The 12,229-nt window shown below is 43.7% G+C and overlaps 1 protein-coding gene across 2 annotated transcripts in view; it reads left to right on the forward strand.

The window, feature by feature from the left end:
- The window catches only part of TOPBP1 (DNA topoisomerase II binding protein 1), a 318,299-nt gene that overhangs the window by 40,307 nt on the left and 265,763 nt on the right, over positions 1–12,229 (forward strand). The window lies entirely within an intron of this gene.

Below are 12,229 nucleotides of genomic sequence, written 5' to 3' on the forward strand. Positions count from 1 at the left end.
GTATGAGGAGGCCAGTTTTTTTTTATTTTTTCTATTGTATTATACACATGTCTATGCTCATATTCCTTTTCTGTCTCTAAGTAATGTGTGTCACTATCAGTTATTGTGTATTTCTGTTATATTTAAGGATTTAGATATAAGGTTTGAGAAATAAGAGGATAAGCTAGGAGAGGGGGGGGGAGTGTGAGTCAATTACGAGAGAAGTATGTGGAGGGTGAGAAGGTGGTGAATTAAAGAGGTTAGAGGATAATGAGGAGATGGAATAGGGCAATGAGAGGATATGGAGGTAGTGAAGGCAGAGCATAAAAGCGGAGGACATTAGGGTTGAGGATAAGAGAGTGTTATGTATAGGCTGTTAGAGGGGTTCAGGAAGTCTGTGGATGAAAGGTGGAAATGAAGGATGAGAGAGGAGGACAGTATTTATTGTTAAGTAGCTTTTGTTAATCATTGGGTACATGTATCAAGAATGGTATATCCATATGCCAGTCTTGATCTCTTTGCACTGGTGTGAGATATTCCAAATTTATTAAGAAGTAGATGACTCTTAATAAATTAGGTGCATCTCCATCCAACCATGTGTCACAACATGAAGTCTGCGTTAGCCAGGGACTAACGCAACTTTAGCTATAACTTCTGCCATTTTTTGGCAAAAGTTATGGAAAGTCTTTCAGGCGGCGCAAAGCTGTGCCCCTACTGCTAATCAATGTCCACTCTTTCTTGGCACTTCAAAGAAATGGCAAGAAACTTACATTGTTGCAAATTATTGTGCACATATGGGATTCCCCATACTTTGCGACTTATTTACACAATAACAATGGTGTAATTAGCTTAATAAATATCCTCCAATGACTTTTCAGTTTTAATATAGGTACTAAGAAGTAAGTATGCAATACAATGTCATTTACTATTAGAAATTGTTTAAGATTTGTTATGTTGTCAATATAGGCATGTGTATAAAATGATTAGAAATTTTAAAAAAATACAATTCACTTATAAGTAATAGATTTTCTTAGTCCCTTGATAGCAGCATATGGTGCAGTCATGGGCCTAAACAATATGTTAGTGCGCAATGGCTGGTAATTCATCGGCAAAGAAGTATGAATTTGTGATTTTAATTAATAAATTGAGGATGACTATGTTAAGTTTTACACTTAATGTTAGTCTGATTTCCTCTTGTTCGTAACAACTTTGTTATGACCGAGGAGAAATCTAGGAGAGGGGTGGCTGGCTATGAAGGGGTATGAGGAGGCCAGTTTTTTTTTTTTTTTTCTATTGTATTATACACATGTCTATGCTCATATTCCTTTTCTGTCTCTAAGTAATGTGTATCACTATCAGTTATTGTGTATTTCTGTTATATTTAAGGATTTAGATATAAGGTATGAGAAGTAAGAGGATAAGCTAGGAGAGGAGGGAGTGTGAGTCAATTAAGAGAGAAGTATGTGGAGGGTGAGAAGGTGGTGAATTAAAGAGGTTAGAGGATAATGAGGAGATGGAATAGGGCAATGAGAGGATATGGAGGTAGTGAAGGCAGAGCATAAAAGCGGAGGACATTAGGGTTGAGGATAAGAGAGTGTTATGTATAGGCTGTTAGAGGGGATCAGGAAGTCTGTGGATGAAAGAGGTGGAAATGAAGGATGAGAGAGGAGGACAGTATTTATTGTTAAGTAGCTTTTGTTAATCATTGGGTACATGTATCAAGAATGGTATATCCATATGCCAGTCTTGATCTCTTTGCACTGGTGTGAGATATTCCAAATTTATTAAGAAGTAGATGACTCTTAATAAATTAGGTGCATCTCCATCCAACCATGTGTCACAACATGAAGTCTGCGTTAGCCAGGGACTAACGCAACTTTAGCTATAACTTCTGCCATTTTTTGGCAAAAGTTATTGAAAGTCTTTCAGGCGGCGCAAAGCTGTGCCCCTACTGCTAATCAATGTCCACTCTTTCTTGGCACTTCAAAGAAATGGCAAGAAACTTACATTGTTGCAAATTATTGTGCACATATGGGATTCCCCATACTTTGCGACTTATTTACACAATAACAATGGTGTAATTAGCTTAATAAATATCCTCCAATGACTTTTCAGTTTTAATATAGGTACTAAGAAGTAAGTATGCAATACAATGTCATTTACTATTAGAAATTGTTTAAGATTTGTTATGTTGTCAATATAGGCATGTGTATAAAATAATTAGAAATAAAAAAAAATATGAGGCCAGTTTTTATTTATTTTTTCAATTGTATTATACACATGTCTATGCTCATATTCCTTTTCTGTCTCTAAGTAATGTGTGTCACTATCAGTTATTGTGTATTTCTGTTATATTTAAGGATTTAGATATAAGGTATGAGAAGTAAGAGGATAAGCTAGGAGAGGAGGAGTGTGAGTCAATTAAGAGAGATGTGGAGGGTGAGAAGGTGGTGAATTAAAGAGGTTAGAGGATAATGAGGAGATGGAATAGGGCAATGAGAGGATATGGAGGTAGTGAAGGCAGAGCATAAAAGCGGAGGACATTAGGGTTGAGGATAAGAGAGTGTTATGTATAGGCTGTTAGAGGGGATCAGGAAGTCTGTGGATGAAAGAGGTGGAAATGAAGGATGAGAGAGGAGGACAGTATTTATTGTTAAGTAGCTTTTGTTAATCATTGGGTACATGTATCAAGAATGGTATATCCATATGCCAGTCTTGATCTCTTTGCACTGGTGTGAGATATTCCAAATTTATTAAGAAGTAGATGACTCTTAATAAATTAGGTGCATCTCCATCCAACCATGTGTCAAAACATGAAGTCTGCGTTAGCCAGGGACTAACGCAACTTTAGCTATAACTTCTGCCATTTTTTGGCAAAAGTTATGGAAAGTCTTTCAGGCGGCGCAAAGCTGTGCCCCTACTGCTAATCAATATCCACTCTTTCTTGGCACTTCAGAGAAATGGCAAGAAACTTACATTGTTGCAAATTATTGTGCACATATGGGATTCCCCATACTTTGCGACTTATTTACACAATAACAATGGTGTAATTAGCTTAATAAATATCCTCCAATGACTTTTCAGTTTTAATATAGGTACTAAGAAGTAAGTATGCAATACAATGTCATTTACTATTAGAAATTGTTTAAGATTTGTTATGTTGTCAATATAGGCATGTGTATAAAATAATTAGAAATAAAAAAAAATATGAGGCCAGTTTTTATTTATTTTTTCAATTGTATTATACACATGTCTATGCTCATATTCCTTTTCTGTCTCTAAGTAATGTGTGTCACTATCAGTTATTGTGTATTTCTGTTATATTTAAGGATTTAGATATAAGGTATGAGAAGTAAGAGGATAAGCTAGGAGAGGAGGAGTGTGATTCAATTAAGAGAGAAGTATGTGGAGGGTGAGAAGGTGGTGAATTAAAGAGGTTAGAGGATAATGAGGAGATGGAATAGGGCAATGAGAGGATATGGAGGTAGTGAAGGCAGAGCATAAAAGCGGAGGACATTAGGGTTGAGGATAAGAGAGTGTTATGTATAGGCTGTTAGAGGGGATCAGGAAGTCTGTGGATGAAAGAGGTGGAAATGAAGGATGAGAGAGGAGGACAGTATTTATTGTTAAGTAGCTTTTGTTAATCATTGGGTACATGTATCAAGAATGGTATATCCATATGCCAGTCTTGATCTCTTTGCACTGGTGTGAGATATTCCAAATTTATTAAGAAGTAGATGACTCTTAATAAATTAGGTGCATCTCCATCCAACCATGTGTCACAACATGAAGTCTGCGTTAGCCAGGGACTAACGCAACTTTAGCTATAACTTCTGCCATTTTTTGGCAAAAGTTATGGAAAGTCTTTGAGGCGGTGCAAAGCTGTGCCCCTACTGCTAATCAATGTCCACTCTTTCTTGGCACTTCAAAGAAATGGCAAGAAACTTACATTGTTGCAAATTATTGTGCACATATGGGATTCCCCATACTTTGCGACTTATTTACACAATAACAATGGTGTAATTAGCTTAATAAATATCCTCCAATGACTTTTCAGTTTTAATATAGGTACTAAGAAGTAAGTATGCAATACAATGTCATTTACTATTAGAAATTGTTTAAGATTTGTTATGTTGTCAATATAGGCATGTGTATAAAATAATTAGAAATAAAAAAAAATATGAGGCCAGTTTTTATTTATTTTTTCAATTGTATTATACACATGTCTATGCTCATATTCCTTTTCTGCCTCTAAGTAATGTGTGTCACTATCAGTTATTGTGTATTTCTTTTATATTTAAGGATTTAGATATAAGGTATGAGAAGTAAGAGGATAAGCTAGGAGAGGAGGAGTGTGATTCAATTAAGAGAGAAGTATGTGGAGGGTGAGAAGGTGGTGAATTAAAGAGGTTAGAGGATAATGAGGAGATGGAATAGGGCAATGAGAGGATATGGAGGTAGTGAAGGCAGAGCATAAAAGCGGAGGACATTAGGGTTGAGGATAAGAGAGTGTTATGTATAGGCTGTTAGAGGGGATCAGGAAGTCTGTGGATGAAACAGGTGGAAATGAAGGATGAGAGAGGAGGACAGTATTTATTGTTAAGTAGCTTTTGTTAATCATTGGGTACATGTATCAAGAATGGTATATCCATATGCCAGTCTTGATCTCTTTGCACTGGTGTGAGATATTCCAAATTTATTAAGAAGTAGATGACTCTTAATAAATTAGGTGCATCTCCATTATGTGGAGGGTGAGAAGGTGGTGAATTAAAGAGGTTAGAGGATAATGAGGAGATGGAATAGGGCAATGAGAGGATATGGAGGTAGTGAAGGCAGAGCATAAAAGCGGAGGACATTAGGGTTGAGGATAAGAGAGTGTTATGTATAGGCTGTTAGAGGGGATCAGGAAGTCTGTGGATGAAAGAGGTGAAAATGAAGGATGAGAGAGGAGGACAGTATTTATTGTTAAGTAGCTTTTGTTAATCATTGGGTACATGTATCAAGAATGGTATATCCATATGCCAGTCTTGATCTCTTTGCACTGGTGTGAGATATTCCAAATTTATTAAGAAGTAGATGACTCTTAATAAATTAGGTGCATCTCCATCCAACCATGTGTCACAACATGAAGTCTGCGTTAGCCAGGGACTAATGCAACTTTAGCTATAACTTCTGCTATTTTTTGGCAAAAGTTATGGAAAGTCTTTCAGGCGGCGCAAAGCTGTGCCCCTACTGCTAATCAATGTCCACTCTTTCTTGGCACTTCAAAGAAATGGCAAGAAACTTACATTGTTGCAAATTATTGTGCACATATGGGATTCCCCATACTTTGCGACTTATTTACACAATAACAATGGTGTAATTAGCTTAATAAATATCCTCCAATGACTTTTCAGTTTTAATATAGGTACTAAGAAGTAAGTATGCAATACAATGTCATTTACTATTAGAAATTGTTTAAGATTTGTTATGTTGTCAATATAGGCATGTGTATAAAATGATTAGAAATTTTAAAAAAATACAATTCACTTATAAGTAATAGATTTTCTTAGTCCCTTGATAGCAGCATATGGTGCAGTCATGGGCCTAAACAATATGTTAGTGCGCAATGGCTGGTAATTCATCGGCAAAGAAGTATGAATTTGTGATTTTAATTAATAAATTGAGGATGACTATGTTAAGTTTTACACTTAATGTTAGTCTGATTTCCTCTTGTTCGTAACAACTTTGTTATGACCGAGGAGAAATCTAGGAGAGGGGTGGCTGGCTATGAAGGGGTATGAGGAGGCCAGTTTTTTTTTTATTTTTTCTATTGTATTATACACATGTCTATGCTCATATTCCTTTTCTGTCTCTAAGTAATGTGTGTCACTATCAGTTATTGTGTATTTCTGTTATATTTAAGGATTTAGATATAAGGTGTGAGAAATAAGAGGATAAGCTAGGAGAGGGGGGGGGGAGTGTGAGTCAATTACGAGAGAAGTATGTGGAGGGTGAGAAGGTGGTGAATTAAAGAGGTTAGAGGATAATGAGGAGATGGAATAGGGCAATGATAGGATATGGAGGTAGTGAAGGCAGAGCATAAAAGCGGAGGACATTAGGGTTGAGGATAAGAGAGTGTTATGTATAGGCTGTTAGAGGGGTTCAGGAAGTCTGTGGATGAAAGGTGGAAATGAAGGATGAGAGAGAAGGACAGTATTTATTGTTAAGTAGCTTTTGTTAATCATTGGGTACATGTATCAAGAATGGTATATTCATATGCCAGTCTTGATCTCTTTGCACTGGTGTGAGATATTCCAAATTTATTAAGAAGTAGAGGACTCTTAATAAATTAGGTGCATCTCCATCCAACCATGTGTCACAACATGATGTCTGCGTTAGCCAGGGACTAACGCAACTTTAGCTATAACTTCTGCCATTTTTTGGCAAAATTTATGGAAAGTCTTTCAGACGGCGCAAAGCTGTGCCCCTACTGCTAATCAATGTCCACTCTTTCTTGGCACTTCAAAGAAATGGCAAGAAACTTACATTGTTGCAAATTATTGTGCACATATGGGATTCACCATACTTTGCGACTTATTTACACAATAACAATGGTGTAATTAGCTTAATAAATATCCTCCAATGACTTTTCAGTTTTAATATAGGTACTAAGAAGTAAGTATGCAATACAATGTCATTTACTATTAGAAATTGTTTAAGATTTGTTATGTTGTCAATATAGGCATGTGTATAAAATAATTAGAAATAGAGTTGAGCGAACACCTGGATGTTCGGGTTCGACGAGTTCGGCCGAACTTTCGAAAAATGTTCGGGTTCGGGATCCGAACTCGACCCGAACTTCATCCCGAACCCGAGCCCCATAGAAGTCAATGGGGACCCGAACTTTTGGGCACTAAAAAGGCTGTAAAACACACCCGGAAAGGGCTAGAGGGCTGCAAAAGGCAGCAAAATGTAGTCAAATCCCCTGCAAACAAATGTAGATAGGGAAATGATGAGTTAACATAAAATAAATAAAAATTAAACAATATTAATTGGAGTGAGGTCCCATAGCACAGAATCAGGCTTCAAGTCACCCACCAATGGAGAAGGTCACTTACTATTATTTTGACCACAGCACCCAGACAAAGGAGAGAGGTCCCACAGCAGAGAACCAGGCATCATATCACCCACCACAGGAGTAGGCCACCATTTAGTTACTTTGACCCCTACACCCGGACGGAGGAGAGAGGTTTCAAAGCAGAGAATCAGGCATTTAGATCACCCACCACAGGAGTAGGCCCCAATTTAATGGGACCCCGGCAACCATGTCAGATGGCACAACCATCAGCTTCATATCAATCAGCACAGGAGAAGGCGACTTTGAAAGACTTTGACCCCTACACCCAGACGGAGGAGAGAGGTTTCACAGCAGAGAATCAGGTATTTAGATCACCCACCACAGGAGTAGGCCCCCATTGAATCAGACCCTGGCAACCATGTCAGATGGCACAACCATCAGCTTTATATCAATCAGCACAGGAGAAGGCGACTTTGAAAGACTTTGACCCCTACACCCAGATGGAGGAGAGAGGTTTCACAGCAGAGAATCAGGCATCATATCAACCACCACAGGAGAAGCCACCATTTAGTTACTTTGACCCCTGCACCCAGGAAGAGGAGAGAGGCACCACAGCACATATTCTGGCATCATATCAGCCACCACAGGAGAAGCCACCATTGAGTTACTTTGACCCCCGCACCCAGGAAGAGGAGAGAGGCACCACAGCACATATTCTGGCATCATATCAGCCACCACAGGAGAAGCCACCATTGAGTTACTTTGACCCCCGCACCCAGGAAGAGGAGAGAGGCACCACAGCACATATTCTGGCATCATATCAGCCACCACAGGAGAAGCCACCATTGAGTTACTTTGACCCCCGCACCCAGGAAGAGGAGAGAGGCCCCACAGCACATATTCTGGCATCATATCAGCCACCACAGGAGAAGCCACCATTTAGTTACTTTGACCCCTTCACCCAAACAGAGGAGAGAGGTTCCACATCAGAGAATCAGGCATCATATCAACCACCACAGGAGTAGGCCACAATTTAATGGGACCCCGGCAACCATGTCAGATGGCACAACCATCAGCTTCATATCAATCAGCACAGGAGAAGGCGACTTTGAAAGACTTTGACCCCTACACCCAGACGGAGGAGAGAGGTTTCACAGCAGAGAATCAGGCATTTAGATCACCCACCACAGGAGTAGGCCCCCATTGAATCAGACCCTGGCAACCATGTCAGATGGCACAACCATCAGCTTTATATCAATCAGCACAGGAGAAGCCACCATTGAGTTACTTTGACCCCTGCACCCAGGAAGAGGAGAGAGGCCCCACAGCACATATTCTGGCATCATATCAGCCACCACAGGAGAAGCCACCATTTAGTTACTTTGACCCCTTCACCCAAACAGAGGAGAGAGGTTCCACATCAGAGAATCAGGCATCATATCAACCACCACAGGAGTAGGCCACAATTTAATGGGACCCCGGAAACCATGTCAGATGGCACAACCATCAGCTTCATATCAATCAGCACAGGAGAAGGCGACTTTGAAAGACTTTGACCCCTACACCCAGACGGAGGAGAGAGGTTTCACAGCAGAGAATCAGGCATTTAGATCACCCACCACAGGAGTAGGCCCCCATTGAATCAGACCCTGGCAACCATGTCAGATGGCACAACCATCAGCTTTATATCAATCAGCACAGGAGAAGCCACCATTGAGTTACTTTGACCCCTGCACCCAGGAAGAGGAGAGAGGCCCCACAGCACATATTCTGGCATCATATCAGCCACCACAGGAGAAGCCACCATTGAGTTACTTTGACCCCCGCACCCAGGAAGAGGAGAGAGGCACCACAGCACATATTCTGGCATCATATCAGCCACCACAGGAGAAGCCACCATTGAGTTACTTTGACCCCTGCACCCAGGAAGAGGAGAGAGGCCCCACAGCACATATTCTGGCATCATACTAACCACCACAGGAGAAGCCACCATTGAGTTACTTTGACCCCTGCACCCAGGAAGAGGAGAGAGGCCCCACAGCACATATTCTGGCATCATATCAGCCACCACAGGAGAAGCCACCATTGAGTTACTTTGACCCCCGCACCCAGGAAGAGGAGAGAGGCACCACAGCACATATTCTGGCATCATATCAGCCACCACAGGAGAAGCCACCATTGAGTTACTTTGACCCCCGCACCCAGGAAGAGGAGAGAGGCACCACAGCACATATTCAGGCATCATATCACACACCACAGGAGAAGGCCTCTTTCAGTGATTTAGGCCTTTGGACCCAGACAGAGGAGAGAGGCACCACAGCACATATTCTGGCATCATATCAGCCACCACAGGAGAAGCCACCATTGAGTTACTTTGACCCCTGCACCCAGGAAGAGGAGAGAGGCCCCACAGCACATATTCTGGCATCATATCAGCCACCACAGGAGAAGCCACCATTTAGTTACTTTGACCCCTGCACCCAGGAAGAGGAGAGAGGCACCACAGCACATATTCTGGCATCATATCAGCCACCACAGGAGAAGCCACCATTTAGTTACTTTGACCCCTTCACCCAAACAGAGGAGAGAGGTTCCACATCAGAGAATCAGGCATCATATCAACCACCACAGGAGTAGGCCACAATTTAGTTTATTTGACCCCTGCACCCAGGAAGAGGAGAGAGGCCCCACAGCACATATTCTGGCATCATATCACACACCACAGGAGAAGGCCTCTTTCAGTGATTTAGGCCTTTGGACCCAGACAGAGGAGAGAGGTCAGAGATTAGCTTCATATCCCCCAGCACAGCAGAAGACCGCTTTATTTGACTTAGGCCTCAGCACCCAGACAGAAGACAGAGGTAGCATGGCAGAGGTTATGGCTTCATGTCACCCGTTAGTTTAACCGGCCACTTTCATCTGGTTAGGCCCCGGCGCCCAGACAGAGAAGAGTTTCATTCAACTGTGGGTTTCATAAAATTTGTATCAAATAAAGAAGTGGCCCGTAGCACAACAAGACATGTTTTAGGCAGTTAATAAGGACTACTCTGCACAAGGGAGGGACAGGTCCTGTGGGATCCATGCCTGGTTCATCTTTATGAAGGTCAGCTTGTCCACGTTGGCTGTGGACAGGCGGCTGCGCTTGTCAGTAATGACGCCCCCTGCCGTGCTGAATACGCGTTCAGATAAAACGCTGGCCGCCAGGCAGGAAAGCACCTCCAAGGCATAACATGCTAACTCTGGCCACGTGGACAATTTCGAAACCCAGTAGTTGAATGGGGCCGAACCATCCGTCAGGATGTGGAGGGGTGTGCAGACATACTGTTCAACCATGTTAGTGAAATGCTGCCTCCTGCTAACACGTTCCGTATCAGGTGTCGGTGCAGATAGCTGTGGCGTGGAGACAAAACTTTTCCACATTTCTGCCATGCTAACCCTGCCCTCAGATGAGCTGGCCGTGACACAGCTGCGTTGGCGACCTCTTGCCACTCCTCTGCCTTCACCTTCCACCTGTTCCCCTGTGACATGTGGGAATGCTCTCAAGAGCGCCTCTATCAGCGTGCGCTTGTACTCGCGCATCTTACGGTCGCGCTCCAGTTCAGGAATTAAAGTTGGCACATTGTCTTTATACCGGGGATCCAGCAGGGTGGCCACCCAGTAGTCTGCACACGTTAAAACGTGGGCAACTCTGCTGTCGTTGCGCAGGCATTGGAGCATATATTCGCTCATGTGGGCCAGGCTACCCATGGGTAAGGACAAGCTGTCCTCTGTGGGAGGCGTATCGTCATCGTCCACCGTATCCCCCCAGCCACGCACCAGTGATGGGCCTGGGCTGCCACCCCGCTGTGAACTTGCGTCATCCTCGTCCCCCTCCACCTCATCCTCCTCGTCCTCCAGTACAGTGCCTTGGCTGGCGACTTGTGAACCTGTCCTCTGCTGCTTAAACAAACCTCCCTCTGAGCCACTTCGAACAGACTGGCCCGAAAGTGTTAGAAACGAGCCCTCATCCTCCTCCTCCTCCTCCACCTGGGCCACCTCCTCTAACATCATTGCCCTAAGTGTTTTCTCAAGGAGACATAGAAGTGGTATTGTAACGCTGATAACAGTGTCATCGCCACTGGCCATGTTGGTGGAGTACTCGAAACAGCGCAGCAGGGCACACAGGTCTCGCATGGAGGCACAATCATTGGTGGTGAAGTGGTGCTGTTCGGCAGTACGACTGACGCGAGCGTGCTGCAGCTGAAACTCCACTATGGCCTGCTGCTGCTCGCACAGTCTCTCCAGCATGTGCAAGGTGGAGTTCCACCGGGTGGGCACGTCGCATATGAGGCGGTGAGCGGGAAGGCCGAAGTTCCGCTGTAGCGCAGACAGGCGAGCAGCGGCAGGATGTGAACGGCGGAAGCGCGCACAGACGGCCCGCACTTTATGCAGCAGCTCTGACATGTTGGGGTAGTGGTGAATGAACCTCTGCACCACCAAGTTCAGCACATGCGCCAGGCAAGGGATGTGCGTCAAACCGGCTAGTCCCAGAGCTGCCACGAGATTTCGCCCATTATCGCATACCACCAGGCCTGGCTTGAGGCCCACCGGCAGAAACCACTCGTCGGTCTGTTGTTCAATACCCCGCCACAACTCCTTTGCGCTGTGGGGCCTGTCCCCCAAACATATGAGTTTCAGAATGGCCTGCTGACGTTTACCCCGGGCTGTGCTGAAGTTGGTGGTGAAGGTGTGTGGCTGACCGGATGAGCTGGTGGAAGCAGTGGAGGAGGAAGCCGAGTAGGAGGAGGAGGCTACAGGAGGCAGAGAATGATGCCCTGCGATCCTAGGGGGCGGAAGGACGTGCGCCAAGGAACTGTCCGCCGGGGGCCCAGCCGCCACTACATTCATCCAGTGTGCAGTTAGTGAGATATAGCGTCCCTGGCCGTGCTTACTGGTCCACGTATCTGTGGTTAGGTGGACCTTGCCACAAATGGCGTTGCGCAGTGCACACTTGATTTTATCGGACACTTGCATGTGCAGGGAAGGCACGGCTGTCTTGGAGAAGTAGTGGCGGCTGGGAACCACATACTGCGGGACAGCCATGGCCATCAGCTGTTTGAAGCTGTCTGTGTCCACCAGCCGGAATGACAGCATTTCAAAGGCCAGCAGTTTAGAAATGCTGGCGTTCAGGCCAAGGGCTCGAGGGTGACT

Source organism: Bufo bufo, chromosome 5, assembly GCF_905171765.1.
Source record: "Bufo bufo chromosome 5, aBufBuf1.1, whole genome shotgun sequence".
NCBI classification, from domain to species: Eukaryota; Metazoa; Chordata; class Amphibia; order Anura; family Bufonidae; genus Bufo; species Bufo bufo.